The sequence below is a fragment of the Macaca fascicularis genome, chromosome 20, assembly GCF_037993035.2.
Source record: "Macaca fascicularis isolate 582-1 chromosome 20, T2T-MFA8v1.1".
NCBI classification, from domain to species: Eukaryota; Metazoa; Chordata; class Mammalia; order Primates; family Cercopithecidae; genus Macaca; species Macaca fascicularis.
In genome coordinates this window covers 104,502-124,575 of record NC_088394.1, presented here as the reverse complement: position 1 = coordinate 124,575, position 20,074 = coordinate 104,502, and the positions used below count along the sequence as shown (strand labels likewise).

General features: G+C 41.4%; 1 long non-coding RNA gene across 5 annotated transcripts in view; it reads left to right on the top strand.

The window, feature by feature from the left end:
• Positions 1–19,784, top strand: part of LOC135968746 (uncharacterized) — a 32,773-nt gene extending 12,989 nt beyond the window's left edge. For 2 of the 5 annotated variants that reach the window (XR_012429520.1, XR_012429517.1), the window contains 3 exons: positions 4,855–4,923; positions 6,942–7,477; positions 19,255–19,784. This is a non-coding gene — a long non-coding RNA (uncharacterized lncRNA). Of the gene's footprint in view, positions 1–2,151; positions 2,404–4,854; positions 4,924–6,941; positions 7,478–19,254 lie in introns of those variants that run through there. The other 3 variants (XR_012429521.1, XR_012429519.1, XR_012429518.1) reach the window with 2 other exon arrangements.
• The last annotated feature ends 290 nt before the right edge of the window (positions 19,785–20,074 follow it).

Here is a 20,074-nt window from a genome sequence, read left to right as displayed (position 1 = left end):
TAAATCCACATTGTCATTTCTTCTGTGTATATAAACCTTTTGTGTCATTTGTTAAAATTCATTACCAAATCCAAAGGCACATAGCTTTTCTTCCATAGTTTCTTCTAGAAATTGTATAGTTTTGCATTTTTAGTATAAGGATGATTTTGAGTGATTATTTGTGTAAGTTGTAAAGTTTTCATCTACGTGCATATCATTTCCTATGGTTTCCCATTAATCTTTCCCTCACTATTTTTGGGAAAGACACAGGATAGTGGGCTCTGTTGGAGCACATAGATAGCTAGACATGAACAGGAGGGGGAGCTCCTGGAAAAGGGAAAGTCTGGGAAGGCTCACCTAGAGGGACCACCAAAAATTCACATATTAGTGGCATCTCTAATGCTGGAGTGGATGGGCACTTGTCAATTGTGGGTTGGAGGGAGAAGAGGTACCTATGCATAAAGAAACACCCTACAACTCCTCTTAAGATGCCCCAGTCATCATTCACTCTGCAGTAATAATGTCACAATACTGCTGGATACATGCTGATAAGGACAAAGGGGACATTCTTAAAAGAAACCTGGCACCATAAGTACAGATTAGGGCAGAGAAGGACATTCAAAAGAGATAGGCACAGTAGATACAAATGTGACTGCTGTCAGCCTGCCTGGGATGGCGGGAAGGAGCCTGGTGCCAGAGTGAGTTCGGATTGATCACCACACATGTGCCTCAACCAACAGTGAGGAGGTCCCACAAGCCTAAGTGGAGCAAGTTGGGGACCTAAGGCAGTAGCAGGAAAACCAGACAAAGAAAACAGGTGGAGACTTGAGACAGAGGCAGGAATGTGAAGAAGTCCAAAATAAAATTCCCTGCACAGGACTCTTAGGCTTCTTTCCTGCACGATCAGCCTACTCCTTCCTATTTTTCTACAATAAGCTCTTCACACTGTATTTTTTTCAATGAAGTTATCTGCCATCTTTGTATTGCCTCTTGGTGAAAATACTTCTTCCAAGTTAGACAAGAACTGGGACATCAGCTCTCCCCAGTAATAGCTCCGTTTCAGTTTGAATTTCCAGAACAGATGGCGCTTAATAACTGGCGCTCCAGCGTTAAGTGGTGCAGAAGGTGGCCAGTAGGGGGCGCCAGCCATCACACCTGGAGCAAGAGGGCCCTGCATAGTCCCCATCTGCCTGCAGGTGTTGTGCTGCGACGACACTGCCAGCAAGAGGGCCCGGCAGTGTCCCCAGCTGCCAGCAGGGGGCATACGACGACTACATTGTGAGCAAGTGGATCCTGCAGTGTACTTAGCTGCCAGCAGGTGGCGCACGGGCACCACACCATGAGCAAGAGGACCCTGCAGCGTCCTGGTTGGCAGCAGGGGGCGTGCTGCCACCACACTGTGAGCAAGAGGATCCTGTAGTACCCCCAGCGGCCAGAAGGGAGCGTGCCCCCACTACAAGGCAAGCAAGAGGGCCCGGCAGTGTCCCCAGCTGCCAGCTGCGGAGCCACCCGCCACTTCACTTGGAGCAAGAGGGCCGGGCAGTGTCCCCAGCTGCCAGCATCGGGAGTGCTGCCACTACACTGTGAGCAAGAGAGCCCTGCAACGTCCCCAACTGCCAGCAGGTGGCGTGCCATCACTATACTGCGAGCAAGAGGGCCCTGCAGTGCCCCGGCGCCAGCAGGGGGCGCTGGCCACCACTGCAAGAAAGAGGGCCCTGCAGTTGCTGTAGTCGCCAGCAAGGGGCGCACTGGCACAGCACTGTGAGCAAGAGGGCCCTGTAGTGCGCGGCTGCAAGCAGAGGTCACCGGAGCCCGGCTTTTCAGATTACTGATGTTTCGCCCGTCTCCGCCGCTCCCCTCGCAGCATGCATCTCTGCGCCTGCGCCGCGACCCTCCCTCCCCCCCCCCCCACCGCGCAGGCGTGCGACTCTGCGCTTGCGCCGCGCTGGCCTGCGACTCTGCGCCGACCTGCGCCGCGCCTGGCGCGCGACTCTGGGCCTGCACCGCGCCAGCCTGCGACTCTGCGCCTGCGCCAGCCTGCGCCGCGCCTGGCGTGCGACTCTGTGCCTGCGCCTCGCCGGCCTCTGACTCTGCGCCTGCGTCGGCCTGCGCCCGCGCCTGGCGTGCGACTCTGCGCCAGCGCCGTTGCTGTACGTTTGTGAGGGCGGAGCTGAATTCTCCTCAGCCCAGACACTGACAGCATCGCGAGGGCGGAGCTGTGTTCTCCTCTGCACAGACCTCGGGGGTACCGTGAAGACAGAGCAGCGTTCTACCCTGCCCAGACCCTGGCGTGGGGGGCACCGCGAGGGCGGAGCTGCGTTGTGCTCAGCACAGACGTTGGCGGCACCGCCTCGCTTTGGGACAACTCGGGGCCGCATCCACAGTGAATAAAATACTTCCTGTTTCTAGCCCTGAATAACGAAGGTCAGAGACTACTTAGAATGGTTCAGTGTGGAAAACGGGAAACGGAAATCCCCTCTGAATCCTGCGCACAGAGGTTCTCTCCACCCAAGGGTTAGGGTTAGGATTTTAGGGTTAGGGTTTTAGGGCTAGGGCGAGGGCGAGGGCGAGGGTGAGGGTTAGAGGGTTAGAGGTTAGGGGTTAGGGTCAGGGTCAGTTTCGGAGTCGGGGTCGGGTTAGGGGTTAGGGTTGGGGTTGGGTTAGGGTTAGGGTTTGGTTCCATGTTAGGATTAAGATTCGAGTTAGGGTTCGGGTTCTGTTTTGGGTTAGGTTTAGGGTTAGGGTTCGTGTTCGGGTTAGGGTTCAAGCCGTTCTCTTGCCTCAGCCTCCCGAGTAGCTGGGGTTATAGGCACCCACCACCATGCCCAGCTAATTTTTTTATTTTTGGTAGCGACAGGGTTTCACCATGTTTCCCAGGCTTCTCTCGAACTCCTGACATCAAGTAATCCACCTGCCTCCGCCTCCCAAAGTGCTGGGATTACAGGTTGAGCCACTGTGCCCAGCCTTCACTTTCTTCTCTGAGTCAGAGATCTCTAGCAAGATAGCCTTTTCACAACTTTTATTGCAATGGAAGTATTTCAGAACTTTGTCAGGTTAAACTGTTAAGGGTATGTCTGTTTTTCTATGATACACTGAATTTAGGAATATATGACTCAGTAATGAAAGTTGATCTGGCATCACCCTTGGCATTTGAGTTCCTAGATGGAGAAGGGTCTGTTTTTCTGGCATGATCATATCTTACAGGATGCAGCACCCCAAGAGGACCCTAGCAATTGGGAGAATTTTGTTTACATGACACTAAACCACAAATAACCTTAAATTCTAAATAAAAGTTCCAAGGGTTATTTGTATAAGGGTCTTGTTTTTTGTTTTTTGTTTTGAGATGGAGTCTCACTCTGTCACCCAGGCTGAAGTGCTGTGGCATGATCTTGGCTCACTGCAACCTCCACCTCCCGAGTTCAAGTGATTCTCCTGCCTTAGCCTCCAAAGTAACTGAAATTATAGGTGCCTGCCACTATGCCCAGCTAATTTTTTGTATTTTTAGTAGAGACGGGGTTTCACCATGTTGGCCAGGTTGGTCTCAAACTCCTGACCTCGTGATTTGCCCGTCCCAGCCTCCCAAAGTGCTGGGATTACAGGCGTGAGCCACTGCACCCAGCCAGTGCCTTGTTTTTAAAGAAAATAAATTATATGACAGGTTTGTTTCATATACATCTATATATATAAACTATACTCGTGAACATTTTACTCAACATTTAAAAATCTTTAAGACCTTTCAATACATAAATCTTACATAACAAAATCTAGCAAAAGTGTATAAAATCTAAACACATTTCTAAAAGAAAGGGTGAGGCTTTCAGGGTGGCTACGCTGTGTTGGATATGGGCAGTGTTCTCTCTCTCCTGTGGTTCTGCTTATATGGCAGTTCCAGCTCACAAGACCCCTCGGAGCCTGTCTGTTGGCCTGCATCCTGTGGCATTTGGCAAGTGAGATCTGTTTAATATAAGGTGTCCATAAAGCCAAGATTATGATATCTAAAAATAATCAACACTAATTCCCCAGAAATTTTGTCTTTTTTGACCAAGCCACTGGTGCAATGTGGAGTCACTGCATTATATGCAAAAAGAATAATGCCCTCACTCCAGAGTCTGAACCAGAACTGACCCTTGGTGGTGATTCCCCCTTTATTCTAGGAGGTGTTAACATTAGCTATGGCAATGTAAAAACGGTGTTTCTGGACCTCCCGGGTTCACGCCATTCCCCTACCTCAGCCTCCCGAGTAGCTGGGACTACAGGCGCCCGCCACCTCGTCCGGCTGGTTTTTTTGTATTTTTTTAGTAGAGACGGGGTTTCACCGTGTTAGCCAGGATGGTCTCGATCTCCTGACCTCGTGATCCGCCCGTCTTGGCCTCCCAAAGTGCTAGGATTACAGGCTTGAGCCACCGCGCCTGGCCTTGCTTATTTCTTTTATAATAACTAAGTCATATAAATTGAGCTCACAAAAATATTTATATTAATAAAATTATAATTTATCATTTGTAATGTGAGTTTTTCTTGTACATTTTTATATAGCAAGAAAAAGTTTTTACTTTTAAAAATGGTTTTTAAAAAATCAGAGCAAGCCTAAACCCCTTCATTTTATAAATACAATAACCTGAGGCTCTTCATTGCTGGTGACTCACACAGGCACACACTCAGCATTGCTGGATGTCAGCTCAGGATCCAGAATGCATTTGAACAATTCATGCTAAATTAATAAATGCACTTTAATATAGGCCCATATTAATCCCAAAATAACTAAACCTGTGGAATTTGTAAAATAAGATGTTTATGAATGAGGACATGGCATTTTGACTTAGTTCTGATTCCCCCCTTTCTGAAAGCAGAATCTACAGTCTATTTTCCCATTGCTAGATTTCAGAGGAGAGCCTGGTGTCACTTACAGCAGACATTGCAGATGCCTCAGCATTTCGGATGAAGACGGTAAAGACCTTCTTTGTTTCAAAAAAAACCTTTTTTTCCAGGGGAGAAAACACAGGTTGGATCTAAACTCAATCCTCCTGTTGAAATATTTTAATGACACTGAAAGAGGTTGTTGCATTTGGCAGGTGCAGGTGGAGCTGTGCAGTCCTGCACTGAAGCCCTGCAGTCCTGACTTCTGAGTGGAGCTAGAGGATAATTATATTAATGTGTTTGCACTACTTGCTCAATTGTAAAGCATAACAAATATATTTAAGGCATGTTTTTAAAATGAGAATAAAATAGTTTAACAATGTTTATACACCTATTTTAGTTATTACATTCTCTAATCTATTTTTATCCTCACAACCATGGAAGCGCTCCACCATCTCCATTTCAGAAAGTAGACAGTAACTGAACAACACTATCTTCTTTTAAAAAACATTTATTTCATTATGAAAGTTTATGGTTTATGTAATTAATACCTTTTTGTGGTCTGCATTCAATGGGTGTGGGCATCTGCACACTGTCGTGGGTCCACTATTGTGAAATCGCACACAGTGGTCTCACTGCCCTAAACAGCCAAGGCTCTCTGCCCATCCATCCTTTCCTCTTCCCAACCCCTGTCAACCACTGATTATTTTGCTATCTATGTAATTTTCCCTTTTCCAAAATGTCACATAATGCCCACAGCAATGAATGCGAGTTTCTTTTGCTCCACATCCTCACCAGCATTTGCTGTTTTTGGTCTTGTGGATTTTGGCCATTCTAATAGGTATGTAGTGGTATCTTACTGTTGTCTTAATTGGCAATTCCTAATAAGACATTATATAGAGCATCTTTTCATATACTTAATTTCCATCTGCATAAATGTTCAGCTTTTACCCATTTTTAATTGGGTTGTTTGTTTTCTTATTGAGTTTTAAGAGTTCTTTGCATATTTCAGATATGAATCCTTAGATATAGTTTGCAAATATTTTCTCACAGTCTCTGGTTTGTCTTTTTATTCTCTTAACAGTATCTTTCACAAAACTAAAGTTTTTTTATGTTAAAGTTCAAGTTCCCAATATTTTTCTTCGTGAATAATGCTTTTGGTGTTGTATCTAAAAGAATCACCAAATCCGAGGTTATCTAGAGTTTTTCCTTATGTTATCTTCTAGGAGTTTGAAAATTTTGCATTTCATATATTGATCTAATCTCTACTTTGCATTAACTTTTGTAAAAGGTGTAACGTCTGTTTATAGATTCTTTTTTTTTTTTTTTTTTTTTGCACATGGATGTCCATTTGTTCCAGCATCATTTGTTAAAAAGACTCTCCTCTCTCCATTGAATTGCCTTTGCTCCTTTGTCAGAGATCAGCTGGCTGTATTTCAGTCTGTTTCTGGGCTCTCTGTTTTGTTTCTCTGACGTATGTGTATATGTCTTCTGTTTTGCCTTCAGTTTAAAAAAATGTAATTGCTACCTCAATTTGCTTATGAATTCTCATTTGTAAACAGAAGAGCGTAAATTAATGCCTGAGTATATTTTAGGGTAGATGTTGCCTTGAATACAATGAGCAGAATGAGTTATAATTTTAAAGTGAATATAAAAATTTGACCATAGTGGTAACAGATTTGCGAACTAGTGATATCAATGACAGAGTCCATTGCAATATTGCTTCATCCTTTGGCTCAGCTCTGCTTCACACCAGGTAACTACCAATCCCTTTTGTGATTAGTTTAAGGATTTCTGTGGGGTGGAAAGTAGAAATACGATATCAGTGGAGGGAGAGAAGGCAGTTTCCCAGACTGGGAGCAGTCAGATCTCCAGTGGGTCCCAACACTGCTCTGTGGCAATATCTATAGGGTGATGGAAACAGAGACAGGGTGCAAATGAGGTGGCTGCTGGCCCTACGGTTCCCAGTGTTTCCTGGTTCCCATGGTCTATAAGACGTCTGAAATGAGACCTTCCGGGCTTTGGGGGGCCCCTGTGGAATTGGAAAATGAGGAAGTGAGCAGTGACAATCTAGACTGATTATTAGAGGTACGTCTCTCATTTTTCAGTAACCAAGGAGCCTTTGATTAGTAGTGAAATTGTGGCACCCCAACAATGGTGGAGTGGAATATCCTGCTACTCTGGAGGGGTGATGGCTCAGGGTCAAGACTGAACTAATTAGAAAAAGAAATGCACTCCAGGAATATCAAGTCCAAAACGAAGCTCTTCAAACCATCTGGGAAGAGAAAACAGCATGACAAGGAAAGGTATGTTTGTCTGATCCCAGGAATCAATATAAACATCCATGATAACCCCACCTATTTTTTAAATATATGATTTGGATGAAACAAGGGAAAGAGACTGATTGTTGCTGAGTCCCTGCTGCAGTCCCGACACAGCTGGAGATGCCCTGCTCCCCTGCTCCCCTGCTCCCCCGCTCCCCCGCTCCCCCGCTCCCCCGCTCTCCTGCTCTCCTGCTCTCCTGCTCTCTTTATTTTGTTGATGCTCATGAGGACCCTGATGTCTGAGGAAGAAGGTTCCCGTCCAGCTCTGCCCCTGGTGTGTCACGTGCCGGCCTTGTCAACGCACAGGAGAACCTGACAGGGTGAGTGTTATAACCCCAATCATAGAAAAGGAAACGTCTCTAAAGTCTTTAGCATCTTGCCCGAGTTCGGACACTTAGCAGAGGCCTGAGTTTAGATGCAGCCCCGTCTTGCTCTTTGACAGCCTCAGCACCACGTGCCCTGGGTGACCCACGCAGAGTCACTGACAACCCTCTTGGTTGGCTCATGGCACAGCGTGGAGCGAAATGGCCCACTGACTTTTCCAGACACTTTGACAATTCGTGATATAGTTTATGTGGTCACTCCCAGTGAGTTCTATTGTTCAGTTTAATAGAATACCTAATTCTGTGTCTATTATGAATAAAGGGAGATTTCTTGTGGTTTTTAAGAATATGAAGGATATCTATTTTGTATACAAGTTGGAAGTTCCAATACTATAGGAAGCATAAGTGCAGGTTATAATGATGGGTCTTTTATAAGACTGAATTCACATCAAACTGAATCAGTAACTCCGGCTGTATGAACGGGGTGAGACATTAAACATTTAATGAAAAGAATTCCTTTCTTAGGTTACAGCAAGGACTAAATATGTCTAATTATCATTCCCGCTAAGAAGATGTATTGTGATATTTGCAGTTAATCACTCATTCAGTTCCAAGGGTATTTATTAATTGTCTGCTCTGGGCATAACAACAATTGGAAGCAGTATGTTCACATGAAAAAAAACTTACCTGAGGCTCTAAGTCACAACTTTCCATGACCAGCACACATTTCTGATTTGAAATACATATCTAAAGCTTCAAATGCATAAATAGATATCCCAATCTAGAACTAAGTTAGTAGTTGCTTAGAATTAATTGTTTAAATTATCCTGGGAACCAGAAAGATATGTCTACATGAAACAATAAAGGTTATATTAGAATTAATAAACTTTAGAAGACCATTTTAATCTTAATATATAAGCATACTACCTAGGCACACTGTTTAAATACATCTGCAACCTACTATTTTTAGATTTAGGTAAATCATTAATCCTTAAATTTGGAAGATTCCAGTGTTAGAGCTCTAGACTATGAAACTTGGAAGTTTTTCTAAAATTTTTGAGTTTTTATCCAGAAATACATATTTTCCTGGCACTGAGAACTGCAAGAAATTTCACTTGGAGTCTCCAAATAGTCAGCCATGTGTGATGTCAACATCAGTGTAATAGATACTATCACAAACATCCTGTGACTTTTATTTTTTTTATATACTTTAAGTTCTGGGATACATGAGCAGAACGTGCAGGTTTGTTACACAGGTATACACGTGCCATGGTGGTTTGCTACACCTGTCAACCTGTCATCTATGTTAGGTATTTCTCCTAATGCCATCCTTCCCCTAGGCCCCGACCCTGCAACAGGCCCCCGTGTGTGATGTTCCCCTCCCTGTGTCCATGTGTTCTCATTGTTCACCTCCCACTTATGAGTGAGAACATGTGGTGTTTGCTTTTCTGTTCCTGTGTTAGTTTGCCAAGAATGATGGTTTCCAGCTTCATCATGTCCCTGCAAAGGACATGAACTCATCCTTTTTTATGACTGCATAGTATTCCATGATGTATATGTGCCACATTTCCTTTATTCAATCTATCATTGATGGGCATTTGGGTTGGTTCCCAGTCTTTGCTATTGTGAATAGTGCTGCAGTAAACATACGTGTGCATGTGTCTTTATAGTAGAATGATTTATAACCCTTTGGGTATATACCCAGTAATGGGATTGCTGGAGCAAATGGTATTTCTGGTTCTAGATCCTTGAGGAATTGCCACACTGTCTTCCACAATGGTTGAACTAATTTACAGTCTCACCAACAGTGTAAAAGTGTTCCTATTTCTCCACATCCTCTCCAGCATCTGTTGTTTCCTGACTTTTTAACGATTGCCATTCTAACTAACATGAGTTGGTATCTCATGGTGGTTTTGATTTGCATTTCTCTAATGACCAGTAATGATGAGCCTTTGTTCATATGTTTCTTGGCCACATAAATGTCTTCTTTTGAGAAGTGTCTGTTCATATCCTTCACCCACTTCTTGATGGGTTTTTTTTCTCCTTGTAAATTTGTTTAAGTTCCTTGTAGATTGTGGATATTAGCCCTTTGTCTGATGGATAGATTGCAAACATTTTCTCCCATTCTGTAGGTTGCCTGTTCACTCTGATGAGAGTTTCTTTTGCTGTGCACAAGCTCTTTCGTTTAATTAGATCCCATTTGTAAATTTTGGCTTTTGTTGTCGTTGCTTTTGGCGTTTTAGTCATGAAGTCTTTGGCCATGCCTATGTCCTGAATGATATTGCCTAGGTTTTCTTCTAGGGTTTTTATGGTTTTAGGTCTTATGTTTAAGTCTTTAATCCATCTTGAGTTAATTTTTGTATAAGGTGTAAGGAAGGGGTCTAGTTTCAGTTTTCTGCATATGGCTAGCCAGTTTTCCCAACACCATTTATTAAATAGGAAATCCTTTCCCCATTGCTTGTTTTTGTCAGGGTAGTCAGGCATCCTAAACTTTAAAATTTAAGAACTTACATTTTTTTTAAAGTAACTGGCAACTGACAATCATTTAAAAATCCATAACCTAAAAAAATAATAATTCCTCCTAAGTTTTCAACCAAGAGAAGTGAAAATCTGTTGACACAAAGGTCTGAATATAAGTATTCATAACAACTTTCTTCTTAATAGCCAAATATTTTTAAAATAGTCTATCACTGAAGAGTAGATAAGCTGTAATATATTCCTACAACGGTTACTGCCCAACATAAGAATGACATATACACTGGAAATCACATGGACGTATCTCAAAGGCATTAGAATACATGAAAGAAACTAGGTATAAGAGAATATTCTATATGATTCCATTTATATCAAATACTTCTTTTTTGAGATAACATCTCACTCTGTCACCAAGGCTGGAGTGCAGTGATGTGATCACAGATCACCGCAGCCTTGACCTCCCAGGCTCAGGTGATTCTTCAGCCTCCTGAGTATCTGGGACCAAAGGGGTTGGGACCAAAGGGGTGTGCCACCACACCTGGCTAATTTGTGTGTGTGTGTGTGTGTGTGTGTGTGTGTGTGTGTGTGTGTTTTAAGAGATGGGGTTTTGCCATGTTGCCCAGGCTGGTCTCAACTTCCTGGGCTCAAGTGATCCCCGCTTCTCAATCTAGTGCTAGGATTACAGACCTGAGTTATTGCATGTGGCCTGTATCATATTCTAAGACAAACAAAACTAGAGTGAAAGAAAGCAGCTGCCGGAAGCTGTGGTGTGGGGCAGGGGTCACTGACTACAGCAGCATGCAAGAGAATTTTGGGGGTAATGAAATGTATTTTAATGGTACTGTTGTGTACATGACTATATGTATATTTGTCAAAATGCATTGATTTGTACACTTAAAATTACTAAATTTTGTTATATGTAAATTAAACTCAATTAGATAATAAAAAATAAACTTTTGATCCTGAAAAAATACCTACCTACATACAAACTACCTCTGAAACAAACTACTTTTTCAGAATTTCTAATTTAAATATTCAGAAATATGAATGATGATGATGAATTTTAACAAGGCTTACATAATTCAATTCTGTTTTGGATCATGTCTGAGAAGCATATTAGCTGCTGGACTTATTTGGATTTCCTTACCTCCTTTGCATATGAAAAAATAAGAGGTTGAGACAGAAACAAGATATGTAATTTATGTACAATGAAACTTTCTACTGCCCAGGAGATGAGGCTTTCTATTGTCCAATGAATTGTGCCTGGCAGCACAATTCACTGCTTCACAATTCATCGTTCTTTTTACCCTCAGAGCATCCTTGAAATGATTGACTCAACCATGAGAGAAACACTGTAAAAATTCTCAGATGCAAAGTCACAGTACCAGCTTCACAGAACACCTGCAGGTGCAAGTAACTAAAAATACAGCTCAATTTTACTTTAAATACAAGGGAATTTATTGACTCAGGTGGGTAGTTCAGAAGGAGGCCAGGCTTCAGTGTGAATCTGAGCACAGAAGCTCATGGATGCTACCAGGACTCAGTCTCTTCCCAATTTTCTGCTCTGCCTTCAGTGAAGTCAGAATAATTCTGCATGTGGCAAAATCTCCAGGAACAATTTCTGAGGTTGCATTCTTCACCAAAGAGGGAGCATGAACAAGCACACCCTTGTTCCTAACAACCTAGCGCAACTTGTATTTGACTCTAATTGGAACAACTCAGACCCCGCCCATCCCAAAGTCCATTAGGGGGACCAAGGGAGTGCTTTGTGGCACCTGGCATGAGCCTCAGTTATGCACTCACTTTGGAACCAGTAACTGTGACACAGGGTGAGACAGTGCTGGTTAAGTCAACCGGGACCCACCCCATGTTTCAAACCACGTGACTGAATAATTCAGGGCTCTGTTAGGAAGGGGAAAGGGGGATGCTTCTTAAATAGCACCCACCACTCAACTACAATTTAATTTGACAGGAACCCGGAGGCCCTGCCATAGAAATCTCTCACAGTTGCTTGGAATGAGAGCACTCAATACAAAAATCCTATGGTAGCAACCCTATGGCCTCAAGGGCGCCACGTAGTTGGTGTGGAGGGTGGGGCAAGGAGGGTGGGGAAGGGCTCAGGGTCTTCTGAAGATGAAGCCAAAGAACAGATGGCACTGACTTAGCAGAGTGGAAAATGTTTAACCCCAAGAGATTCCTACAGAGGCAGCTAAGCCACACCACAGACTCCTAGAAGGGCTTGTGTTAGGGTTCCCAAGTGTCTAGGTAAGCTGAGGAGATGGTGAGGCAGACACAGAGGGTCGGTTCAAAGCACATTGGGAAGACTGATCCCAAGACCCCTCAGTCCACACTGGCAGTCAAATGCTCCTCCCTGACATCAGAAAAAGAAACAATTTATTTTCTTCAGATACTGAAACAGAACTTTTCTAAGCTCCAGGACACTGGATAATGCTGCTTATGCAAAGACAGTATTTAGTGAAAGCCAATTTACTGAGCAGGGAGATCAGCGGATTCTTTCTCCCTCTTGGCTCCCAGAATGCTGGGATCAGCTTGTAGTCTTAGGAGATTGGCGATCTCTTTTTGGAGAGGATCTGCAGATACCAACATTTTCAGGGTTTCCTCAGGTCCAGGATTGCCAGGCTCCTGTGGACTCTTCCTTTGGGGAAGCAAAAGAAGACTCCATCTGTACACACAGAATGCATTAATTATATTTTCTTATTTTCTGTTTTCTTGATGCTCTAGCATCTAGTCTATACTGGGAAAAGATTGTCATTCCCAGGACCAGCCAATTAAACTACCAATTCAGAACCCATACTCCTAACCACCTACTTTATCTAGCTCTGATACTGTAGGAGACAATACCGCCCTTCCTTAATCACCACAGGGTGAGGTACTAGACAACTAGAAATGGCCCCTATGCCCCAGAGCCTGCTGAAGCTATTAACGCTGGGCAGCCTAAGCCTGCCTGCCCTGCCTGCCCTTGCTGTCCCACAGAGACTACAGCAGAGGATCCTGCCCGTGCCTTCCCCTCTCCTGCCTCTGCCTGGGGCGTCCCTGTGCCTTCTATTTCTAGGGATCTATGAGTTTGAATGGGACAGTCACTTCCATGTCTCCAGGTCTTAACATCCCTGGTTAAAACAAATTCTGAGTACATTTTAAAACATAAGGCTTCCAATGTAATCTTTAAAACCCTTATATGGACAATTTTAAACATATATGTAAATAAACATGAATATAACCAACCCCTGTATATCTATAACCCTTCAGAACAACAAGAAACACATGGGCAATTCTGTTGTATTATGGCTAAAAGGTAGCCATGGACACGAAATGAAGACAAGAAGTCTTTGGAATAAGTGATCCCATCACAATGAATCAATTTTCCATTGGAACATATTTTTACAAAGTCACTGTTTTGAAAATATTTAGCCATGAATTGAAACAGAGTCTGTAAGGTTTTTTTTCCCGGTCTAAGGCGAACAGCATTTTAGAGAATGAACCAGGACACAACTACAGCACAAGAAAAAAGTATGATAATTAAGTTTACACATATGTGTGACTACTCTAACAGAAAACATGTAAAGAGCATTTGTTTTGATTTATATATCAATCTGTACTGTTTAATTTTTTGTGTCATAAATGCTCTTATTTAAAAAAAACAGGACTAGTTAACAGTGTCAATTACTAGTAATTCGTGGTATAAATAATTAAACAAAGAAGTATTCAAAAATTATAACTGTTTTCAATAAAGTTTTATTTTACATCATTTTTTTTTACTTACTCAGAAATTGCCCCCCCAAAAATGCAGAGATTTCCCATGTAGCTGCAACCTAGTTTCATCTCTTATTAACATCTTCTATCAGTGTGTCTCACATGGCTTATTAATATCTTACATAATTTGTCATAGTTAATGAACCAATACTGATAGACTATTATTAACTAAAGTTCATATTTCATTTGGATGCCCTTGGTTCTGTCTTACTCTGACCCAGGATCCCATCCAGGATCACGCATGACATGTGGTCATCACGTCCCTGTGGGCTCTTCCTGGCTGTGACAGTATGTCAGGCTTTCCATGTCATGATGACCTTGATAGTACTGAGGAGGATTGGTCAGGAATTTTGTAGAATGTCCCCCATTGTCACTGCATGTTCTCAAGGTGAACTGTCACCTTTTATGTTCACTTGAATCATTTGGAAGAGCTACTGTTTGTCAGGTTTCTCCACTGTGAAGTTATTTTTCCTCCTTGCCCATACTGCATGTGTTCTTTTGGAGCAAGTCACTGTGCAGAGCCCACACTTACGGAGTGAGGAGTTGGCTCCACATTATTGATGGCTGAGTGTCTACATCAATTACTTGGAATTCTTTTGCAAAGGAGATTTCTATGCAACTCTGTTTTCTTATTCACCTGTGTATACAAATACAGACACCTAGATAATTACTTTCAGCTTTAATTATTATTCAACACTACAATTCATTCCTGTGTTGGCCATCAGTAGCTGTTTTTATTGGCTATTATTTTTCTTTGATATATTTTAATTTTTTTTAGTGCTTACTTTCTGATACTTCAAGATTATCCCGACTCCTATATTTACTGTCCCAGTTCTAGTATCAGACATTTCTTCAAAGAGCCTCATTCCTTTCAGAATGGTAGGAAAACTTACATCTGGCTGCCGAATGAGCACATTGTTGAATGAGCACTTGTTCCTCATTAGCAATGCTAGGAAGTATATGTGTGTGTGTAACCTACCTATACACACCTAATTATAAAGTTTTCTATGTAGAACTGTGTGTATCTATATTAAACTAAACATAAGTTTACGTTCATGTCTCCACCTCTGATCTAATAGCACATGAATCATTCTAGCCTTCTCCCCTTGCTAATTTGTAACCTCCCACTTCAACAGTGAGAAACCTGGTTACTACCATCTGCGACTTATGTAAGTCATTGTTTTATTCCAGATACAGATACTGTGGTTTTACAATTGTTCACAATTGCTTCTGTTGGAAAGAATTTTATAAAATAGAATCCAGTGATGAAGTATAGTTTGTTTGCCTTCAGCATACGGATTCTATTAATTTTCAAAGGGACTTAGGTCAACACCATTTTCCCTACACCTTCAGTGAGTTTTTTCCTACATTTGTGTCTTAGTCTGTTTTGTGCTTCTGTAACAGAATACCTGAGGCTGGGTAATTTATAAATAAAAAAGGTCCTTTTGGCTCACAATACTGGTGGCTGGAATGTCTGAGATTGGGCAGTTGCATCTGGTGGAGTCTCAGTCTTTTTCCCCTCATGGTGGAAAGTGGAAGGGGAGCAAGGGGTGCACCAGAGATCACATAGCAAAAACGAAAGCAAGAGGGAAGCCAAGGAACCCAGACTCTTGTTAACTACCTACTCCTGCAGGAATTAATCCATTCCTGTGAGAGCAGAACTCACTCATCCCCATGGAGAACATTAATCTATTCATGAAGGATCCGTCCCCATGACCCAAACACTTTCCACTAGGCCCCACTGCCCCACACTGCCACATTGGGGGTCAAATTTCAACACAAGTTTTTGCAGGGACAAACCACATCCAAACCACAGTAATTTGTGGCATAGTTAAATTATTTTTCACATGATGTATTCTGTCCTGGGATACTCCACATCCTGAGTAATTTTATTTAATTTGAATAGAGTTTGATTTACCCATTTGGTTGTAAAATTCTGCATATTTTGACCAGTGCATTGTGGTAGGTATCCCACTATTAAAGTATCATATGAAATGCTTGAAACCCCCACCCCATGGAGCCAATGGTTTCCCATCTGTGTAGTTTGCTTTCTGCAGTGTCTCATTAAATGAGGTCACACTGTGTGTATTCTCCTCAGACTGTCTTCTTCCACTTAGCAATGTGCATACAAGATTCACTCATGTCTTTGTGTGAGTTGATAGCTTGTTCCTTTCTATGGCTAAATAGTATTCCATTGCATGAATGTACCACAGTTTGGTTATGCATTTTGGGGAGCAAAACCTACCTCTTCTAACTTTGTTCCAGGGTTGGAGACCTTCAAATTAACTGACAATAGATACATTAGTAGGAGAGACAATACTTGGCTTCTTATTCCACAAGTATTATTGTGGGACAAAATTCATCAGATGGCAGGATCCAGTTTACAAAGAGGTAAAAATAGCCCAAAAACAAGAAACAAGACTAGAATCTGATAACCCACAATAACTATAGCTTTCCTTAAAAAAAAATTTTTTTTCAAGACGGGGTCTGGCTCTGTCACCGAGGCTGGAGTGCAAAGGTGCAACAATCTCGGCTCACTGTAACCTCTACCTCCTTGGTGCAAGTGATCCTCCCTCCTCAGCCTCCTGATTAGCTGGGACTACAGGCACATATCATCGTGCCCATCTAATTTTTATATTTTTGGTAGAGACGGGGTTTCCAACATGTTGCCTAGGCTGATCTAGAACTCCTGGCCTCCCAAAGTGCTGGAATTATAGGCATGTGCCCCCATGCCCGGCCAAGTTATAGTTTTCCATTGAAACATAAAGTTATTCTCTGTAGTAACCATCATTTTTGACCATAATCAAAGTAAGACTATTCTTGTTTTAAATTTAAGTATAGTTTTGTTAGATTTTGCTTGATTATTTACGTAAGTGCAGCAAGAACAGGAGACGACCACATAGGTGCTTTCAAGTTTCTTTGCTGGAAGTTTTCATACAGAATCTCAGATTTGACTTTTAAAGGCCTCATTCAGGCTAAAAGCCAAGCTAAGAACATACTATCAAATTTCAGCTGCAGTCCTTATAGCTTTGTGTGAATTCCTCTTTTCTTGAGTCCCCCCAAATATCCCTAAATTCCTGGGCCTACCAGGAAATGACCTTCTTTACTAACCTGTAAGGCTGTGAACCCTGTAATGTAAGTATCAGGCTGACTTTTCTCAGAGTGCTGTTGGGAACGAAGTTTTTGGTGTTCTAAAAAAAAAAAAAAAAAAAGAATTAACATGGGAACAAATAATCTCTTAGCAAGGCGAGCTTTACTTTCTGCAGAAAGGGTGCTACTCAATAGCTGTCCAGCCACAAGAGCACACCGAACAAAGGAGACAGAGTTACTTATAACCTGATGTGTCTACCCTACTGCTGTGTCCAGTTACCATTGGCTGGAATAGGACCTCACATTTTACACTTTACCCAATTGGCTATTAGTTTAAAACTTTCTTAATTAGGTAAGGGGAATAGAACAAAGAAAGAAAAGGAAGTTGCCAGGGATAGTTAAGGAAGCATCTCCAAATAAGGAATGGCATACAGTATGGGCTGGGGCTTGTCTAGTTCTGTCCAGGCATGCCAGAGCAAGCTAGGACAACTGATTTGGAACACACACACACACACACACACACACACACACACACACACACACACACAAATAGTGGATAGCAATCTTATAGTAAGAAATTGTGACTTTTTACAATCTTTGAAGAAGAACTTTCCCATTTCTCACAGTGCTTTGTAAGCATTGTCTCCATAATAGTCAACCTTACTTCCTTAAAATTGCTGGTCATAACTGATCTTAGGTACACTTCTAAAATATGATGTTCCAGTAAAAATCTTGATAATATAACCAAATTTTCCAATTATGTCCTGTTATAAGGTGAACAGATTCTTACTGGACTTTTGCTAATAACTATATCATCATGAAAAAAAGAGTATTCAGTAAGAATTTCAAAATTCTGGAGAGATTAGGCAGGGAAAAAAATGTTAACGCTTCATTTCTGTTTACAAAAGTATAATCTACCAAATTGTTGTAAGTTACAGTTAAATTAAGAGAAAGAGATTTCTTAAATTCAGAAACTAGAACATTAAAGAACCAGCAATGCTCTAAAAAGCTATAATATTATAATCAGTTTTCATCAGTTCATTCAGTGCCACGTAATCAATTCCAGTCTTGCTGGATCTTGGGTTAGCAGTCTCATGACCCCTTCAATTTCTCCACCAGGCTTCTGGAGATCTTCACTGAGTCAAGTGTATGGTCTTAAAGTTATTTAAGCAATATCATCAGAAGTCTTTAACCAGAGTACCTGTCATACTCTTTTCCATGAGTATCAGAGGGAGTCCTGTATCGGAGATGAACATTCTGACCTGTAGCTGATCGCAGGAGCTTTCAGGAAAGCATCAGGGGGAAATAATATCTAAATGACAAAGAGTATGAAATGGCTGTGATTATACCACAGTTGACAAGGATATTTGATTTTTTCTGTGGCATGCAACATTTATTTATTTATTTATTTATTTAGAAACAGAGTCTCGCTCTGTCACCCAGGCTTGAGTACAATGGCGTGATCTCAGCACACTGCAAGCTCCGCCTCCCAGGTTCACGCCATGCTCCTCCCTCAGCCTCCCGAGTAGCTGTGACTACAGGTGTCCACCACCACGCCCAGCTAATTTTTTGTATTTTTAGTAGAGATGGGGTTTCACCATGTTAGCCAGGATGGTCTTGATCTCCTGACCTTGTGATCCACCCACCTCAGCCTCCCAAAGTGCTGGGATTACAGGCATAAGCCACTGCACCCGGCACAACATTTAAAATAATAATTGGAATTATGACTCATAACTCTATACTGGCACATAGCATGGATAAGGAGGACATTGACAAATTTCCAGGAATTTTATATAATTTCTGAAAACAACATTTTACTGATACAAATATAACACAGGGAAGGTTAGATATCTCTTTTTATTTGTATTTTTTGTAAGGTATTCCTTATAAAAAATACATCCTACTTTACTTGTGAATCATGCCCTACTTTTCTTGCATGCTTTGCATAGAGTTGTTTCTAGTTATTCTATTGCTTCTAGTAGTTTTATTTACACATATGGATTATAATTTTAATACTTAGTAATCTTTTATTTTCCAGAGAAAACTAACAAGTAAACAGTTATAAACTGTCATATATTAGCATTCCATAGTAGGTTAGAAAATGTATGAGTATACCATCTCCCAACATCTACATGGATGTGTTTCCTCATCGTACAATTTCTCATTGTGGTAGACAAAAACATGTTTATTAATGGTCCAAAATATCTTTAGTCTTTCTGTAAAAATAAGAAGCGAAAATTATATAAACTTTAATTATTTATGTTCAGTAATGTTTTAGTATTGTATCTTATTTATAAATGGTCTAGATATTTAATGCAAATCTTTTACTTAGCTTAACTTTAAGATTAAAAATTACCAAAAGTATTTTGGAAACTACTATTAAGCAGATTTACAGTAAACAAATTATTTTTGAAATAATGTTTTTCGCTTTTCACAAGATGGCACCGAAAGTGAAGAAGGAAGTTCCTGCCCCTCCTAAAGCCAAAGCCAAAGCCAAAGCTTTAAAGGCCAAGAAGGCAGTGTTGAAAGGTGTCCACAGCAACATACAGAAAAGAAGATCCGCATGTCATTCACCTTGAGGTGGCCCAAGACACTGCGACTCCGGAGGCAGCCCACATATCCTCGGAAGATCACCCCCAGGAGAAACAAGCTTGACCACTATGCTATCATCAAGTTTCCGCTGACCACTGAGTCGGCCATGAAGAAGATAGAAGAAAACAACATACTTGTGTTCATTGTGGATGTTAAAGCCAACAAGCACCAGATTAAACAGGCTGTGAAGAAGCTCTGGGACATGGATGTGGCCACAGTCAACATCCTGATTCGACCTGATAAAGAGAAGAAGGCATATGTTCGACTCGCTCCTGATTATGATGCTTTGGATGTTGCAACAAAATTGGGATCATCTAAACCGAGTCCAACTGACTAACTCTAAATATATGTATATCTTTTCACCATAAAAAAGAAATAATGTTTTTCATAAGAATGACAACTTAATTAGAATCAAATTTAAAAGCTTTAAGATTTTACGTTTCTAGTAAGTATAATATTAGCTTATTTGAGTAGAACTCAAGCAGAACAGGAATTTATGTTTGTTTTATATTCGATAGTGGTAACTTTGAAGACATAGTTGTTTTATTACACCAAAAATATTATATTAACCTTATTTAACTAAGTTTTATCCAAATCGTGTTAACTTAAAAAACATTTGACCAGTTCCTATATTTCTAGGAGTTTGGTGAATATTTATTTATAAAT